At 39.8% G+C, this 5,984-nt stretch overlaps 1 protein-coding gene across 1 annotated transcript in view; it reads right to left on the bottom strand.

Annotated features, from left to right (window-relative positions):
* IFT80 (intraflagellar transport 80) overlaps positions 1-5,972 on the bottom strand; it is a 131,129-nt gene extending 125,157 nt beyond the window's left edge. Inside the window, exon 1 of the mRNA XM_010839846.1 lies at positions 5,868-5,972. The gene's annotated coding sequence lies outside the window, so the exon portion shown is untranslated. The remainder of the gene's footprint in view (positions 1-5,867) is intronic.
* Positions 5,973-5,984: the final 12 nt, after the last annotated feature.

Genomic DNA, 5,984 nt, shown 5'->3' with positions numbered 1-5,984 from the left:
CATCACAGTCTTTTCCAATGAGTCAACTCTTCGCATGAGGTGGCCAAAGTACTGCAGTTTCAGCTTTAGCATCATTCCTTCCAAAGAAATCCCAGGGCTGATCTCCTTCAGAATGGACTGGTTGGATCTCCTTGCAGTCCAAGGGACTCTCAAGAGTCTTCTCCAACACCACAGTTCAAAAGCATCAATTCTTCAGTGCTCAGCTTTCTTCACAGTCCAACTCTCACATCCACACATGACCACTGGAAAAACCATAGCCTTGACTAGACGAACCTTTGTTGGCAAAGTAATGTCTCTGCTTTTGAATACGCTATCTAGGTTGGTCAAAACTTTCCTTCTAAGGAGTAAGCGCCTTTTAATTTCATGGCTGCAGTCCCCATCTGCACTGATTTTGGAGCCCAAAGAAATAAAGTCTGACACTGTTTCCACTGTTTCCCCATCTATTTGCCATGAAGTGATGGGACCAGATGCCATGATCTTCGTTTTCTGAATGCTGAGTTTTAAGCCAACTTTTTCACTCTCCTCTTTCACTTTCATCAAGCAGCTTTTTAGTTCCTCTTCACTTTCTGCAATAAGGGTGGTATCATCTGCATATCTGAGGTTATTGATATTTCTCCCGGCAATCTTGATTCTAGCTTGTGCTTCTTCCAGCCCAGTGTTTCTCATGATGTACTCTGCATGCATAAGTTAAATAAGCAGAGTGACAATATACAGCCTTGACGTACTCCTTTTCCTATTTGGAACCAGTCTGTTATTCCATGTCCAGTTCTAACTGTTGCTTCCTGACCTGCATACAAATTTCTCAAGAGGCATATCAGGTGGCCTGGTATTCCCATCTCTTTCAGAATTGTCCACAGTTGATTGTGATCCACACAGTCAAAGGCTTTGGCATAGTCAATAAAACAGAAATAGATGTTTTTCTGGAACTCTCTTGCTTTTTCCATGATCCAGTGGATGTTGGCAATTTGATCTCTGGTTCCTCTGCCTTTTCTAAAACCAGCTTGAACATCTGGAAGTTCACGGTTCACATATTGCTGAAGCCTGGCTTGGAGAATTTTGAGCATTACTTTACTAGCGTGTGAGATGAGTGCAATTGTGCGGTAGTTTGAGCATTCTTTGGCATTGTCTTTCTTAGAGATTGGAATGAAAACCGACCTTTTCCAGTCCTGTGGCCACTGATGAGTTTCCGAAATTTGCTGGCATATTGAGTGCAGCACTTTCACAGCATCATCTTTTACGATTTGAAATAGCTCAACTGGAATTCCATCACCTCCACTAGCTTTGTTCATAGTGATGCTTTCTAAGGCCCACGTGACTTCACATTGCAGGATGTCTGGCTCTAGGTGAGTGATCACACCATCGTGATTATCTTGGTCGAGAAGATCTTTTTTGTACAGTTCTTCTGTGGATTATTGCCATCTCTTCTTAATATCTTCTGCTTCTGTTAGGTCCATACCATTTCTGTCCTTTATTGAGCCCATCTTTGCATGCAATGTCCCTTGGTATCTCTAATTTTCTTGAAGAGATCTCTAGTCTTTCCCATTCTGTTGTTTTCCTCTATTTCTTTGCATTGATTGCTGAAGAACGCTTTATCTCTTCTTGCTATTCTTTGGAACTCTACATTCAGATATTTATCTTTCCTTTTCTCCTTTGCTTTTCACTTCTCTTCTTTTCACAGCTATTTGTAAGGCCTCCCCAGACAGCCATTTTGCTTTTTTGCATTTCTTTTCCTTGGGGATGGTCTTGATCCCTGTCTCCTGTACAATGTCACGAACCTCAGTCCATAGTTTATCAAGCACTCTATCAGATCTAGTCCCTTAAATCTATTTCTCACTTCCACTGTATAATCATAAGGGATTTGATTTAGGTCATACCAAAATGGTCTAGTGGTTTTCCCTACTTTCTTTAAGTCTGAATTTGGCAATAAGGAGTTCATGATCTGAGCCACAGTCAGCGCCTGGTCTTGTTTTTGTTGACTGTATAGAGCTTCTCCATCTTTGGCTGCAAAGAATATAATCAATCTGATTTCAGTGTTGACCATCTGTCCATGTGTAGAGTCTTTTCTTGTGTTGTTCGAAGAGGGTGTTTGCTATTACCAGTATATTTTCTTGGCAAAACTCTATTAGTCTTTGTCCTGCTTCATTCTGTATTCCAAGGCCAAACTTGCCTGTTACTCCACGTGTTTCTTGACTTCCTACTTTTGCATTCCAGTCCCCTATAATGAAAAGGACATCTTTTTTGGTGTTAGTTCTAAAAGGTCTTGTAAGTCTTCATAGAACCGTTCAACTTCAGCTTCTTCAGCATTACTGGTTGGGGCACAGACTTGGATTACTGTGATACTGAATGGTTTGCCTTGGAAACGAACACAGATCATTCTGTCGTTTTTAAGATTGCATCCAAGTACTGCATTTTGGACTCTTTTGTTGACCATGATGGCTACTCCATTTCTTCTGAGGGATTCCTGCCCACAGGAGTAGATATAATGGTCATCTGAGTTAAATTCACCCATTTCAGTCCATTTTAGTTTGCTGATTCCTAGAATGTCGACACTCGCTCTTGCCATCTCTTGTTTGACCACTTCCAACTTGCCTTGATTCATGGACCTGACATTCCAGGCTCCTATGCAATATTGCTCTTTACAGCATTGGACCTTGCTTCTATCACCAGTCACATCCACAACTGGGTACTGTTTTTGCTTTGGCTCCATCCCTTCATTCTTTCTGGAGTTATTTCTCCACTGATCTCCAGTAGCATATTGGACACCTACTGACCTGGGGAGTTCCTCTTTCAGTATCCTATCATTTTGCCTTTTCATACTGTTCATGGGGTTCTCAAGGCAAGAATACTGAAGTGGTTTGGCATTCCCTTCTCCAGTGGATCACATTCTGTCAGACTCTCCACCATGACCCGCCCGTCTTGGGTGGCCCCACGGGCATGGCTTAGTTTCATTGAGTTAGAAAGGGTGTTTCATCACCCTTCATATATTCACTCTGTTCTGAGCTACAAAGAATTTCTTCTTGGAATACCACTTACTCCCTCTTAGCCCATATGGCTGAAGTGGAGTCAGCATGAGACCTAGGCTTAAGTCAATTAGAGCTTTCCAAAGGAAACTTTTATTGAAGTAAAAGATAGGGAAGAAAAACTCTCTTTAACTTTCCAGGTCTTCAAGTTTAGATTCAAGGCAAGAGTTACTATAACTATCTTACCACACCAAGGGGAGAGCATGGTGGTGTTAGAGGCCACTATGTGAGGTCTGAGAATAATGCCAAGACATGGGAACATAAAGCAGAGCAAAGAAACACAGTCCTAGTTCTTTCTTTGAATATGGAATCCAGTTATACTCACCTAACTTCTTGCTTACGGAAGCTATTTTTTTTCCTCAAGACAATTTGGATTCGGTCTTCTGTCACATATTATTATATGATGACAAAATTTAACTATGCACTTAAAGAACTGCAGATGTTAATTTTAATTCTATTCCAATTTTTCCCCTTGAACTTATTTATTCCCATGGGGTACAACTTTTTAAAATACAAAAAGTAGGGTTCTCTTCTCGAACTGCCTGAAATTATAGATAATGGCTGTTAGTAGATGATTTTGGACCAGAAAGATGAGACTTGGTTATACTTTCCAAGGTGGTTTTAACTTGAGTCCATCCCAACAGAACCAGCTCCTTTTTATGCAAAGTACTAGTAAGGATCAATCAAGAGGGAGTAAGTCTACCTCTCGTGACCCTAATCTCTTCTCAGATCACTTCTTCACTTATTCTGAGTGTCCTACTTTCACTCTAGATTTGTCTCCACTATAGCTGTTGGTTATCAATGTCTGTTCTACATTATCAATCTGAGTTAAGCCTGTTTAAAAAGTATTTATTCTGTTTAAAAAGTATTTATGGTTAGGTTCAACTAAATCTAAAGCTATTGGTCACTTTATTGACTTTCTGAAATTACATTTCTGATCAGTCACTAAGACCAAACATTATTTACAACAACCATCAAAGGTAGTAAAACTAAGATTTATTTCTGACTTATCTTTCTTATCCCCTCATCACTAATCCAGAGATTCACAAAGAATACTATCTAACTTTAAGAGCTCAGACTATTAACTGTTAAATGTGTCCAGATTTTTACCATTCTACTGCATAGGCACCTCTTACCTCCTACATGGAAAAGTGGACAGTAACAATCTAAGCCATGCTTGATCTCAGTCTCTTTCTCTTTTCACACATCCCACATAACTGTTAACTTTTTTTAACCAAGTCACTCCATAGCTCAAAATTTTTCTAATATTTTGAAGATTTATCAATCTAATATCCTTGACCTGGTTTTCAAGACTCTTCACAAACTAACCTTCTTCTAACTTGACATCCCATTATTCAACCTTAGCATATACCCTAACAAGGTCTATGTTATAAACACAGCAATATCAAATGCATGCAGTGTGTATGTTAGATGAACAATCATAAACAATCCTATGCGGTAGGTATTATATGCTGGTTTCATAATAAACAGAGTTTGACAAACTGAGTACATTGTCTAAGTAGGTAGCTTTAAAAAAATGATGAGACTTGGGATTCTGTTATCTGTTACATCCTTCTCCTACATGGTGCTCTGTCTCCCATATACATTACTCAATTTGGTCTAGTCTTTGCTTTTTTTTAGGGTTAATATCTCTCCAACTTGGGTTTAGTAGTGTTTGACTTGAAAATCCAAAAGATTCCACATGATTTCAAACAGAACTGATGTACATGTTCTGGTACAGCTACCAACCAAATTTTTCATTGAGCTTTACTGTCTGTAGTTTGTCTTATGAAAATAATTTTTTTCAACTACAAATAAAAAAAGTGTATTACAATACTGAGTCAATGTTTATTCAAATCACTTTAGTCTCTCAACCTCACGGAATTCTTACACTTGAGGGGAGTGTCTTCCACACCTTCAACTCTTGAGAATCACTGAACCTTAACATGATGCTCCTCAGGGGAAGAATCATACTTTCTTACTTAGAATGACAATGTAAATTCACTCAATAAAGATTTATTGGGGCCTCAGTATGCCAAGTCCTAAGTATGCAAAAGTTAAAAGGGGGAATAAAAGAGGTTCCCAGTTCTCAGTCAAGTACTTAAGAGTCTCTGAATAAATGTTTGTTGGACGTATTCAGATCAATTAATGGTTAACAGTGCGATGGGATAGGACCAAGTTTAAGAATCTGATCAAAGTCCTGGAAAAACTAACTCCCCAGAAAAATTCACAAGCACACAGAATTCTGTACTCAATTCCGGGGGCGGGTGGGGGCTGGGGTAGTGGAGAAGTAGTATGAACTTCTCTGAACCCCAATCACCTACTACCAGATCCACAAACTCTTAGTTAAAAATCCATTAACAAAACTAAATTATCTGGGAACAGGAATACTTGCTCAATAATCCTGATTATGCCCGAGAGTGCAGTGTATACAGAAGCTACTTAAGAAATATCTGCTGATCAATAATTTCCCCATAACCAGACGACACCAGCAAATCGTTTCTTCCATTACAGAGTCTTCCAGTCGAATGATTTTAAAAACTCAAAACCCCTTTTCACTAGTGACATTAATGACCTAATACCAATAACTCGAAATCATTATTTGCTATTCCCTACACGATCATTCACCAATCCAGATCTTCTCTCCTCCGTGTTGCCCCTCTGCTCCCTCCAAATTCAGGGCTTCCTCCTTCGCATCCCAAAAGCTAAGTCCAGAGCGCCCAGTGAGACGGGAAATAACCGATGCTCCACGCCGCACACACTGTCAAAGCAGGGAAGGTGAATCCAGTAAAGGCCACAACTTCCAAATCCTTTCCTCAACTCTCGCTTGGAAGTAAACAGACTTACCTTAAGTTCCAGGAAAGAGGGGTCGATCTTTCTCACAGAACTGAGACCAGTTACCAAGAAGCAGCGGACCGCCCTGTCACCATAGCGACTTCTCAGAGCTAAGCTGACTCCCTCTTC

This window comes from Bison bison, unplaced genomic scaffold, assembly GCF_000754665.1.
Source record: "Bison bison bison isolate TAMUID 2011002044 unplaced genomic scaffold, Bison_UMD1.0 scf7180017864135, whole genome shotgun sequence".
Lineage (NCBI taxonomy): Eukaryota > Metazoa > Chordata > Mammalia > Artiodactyla > Bovidae > Bison > Bison bison.
The sequence above is the reverse complement of the archived record's forward strand: the minus strand, read 5'-3'. Positions and strand labels throughout refer to the sequence as shown.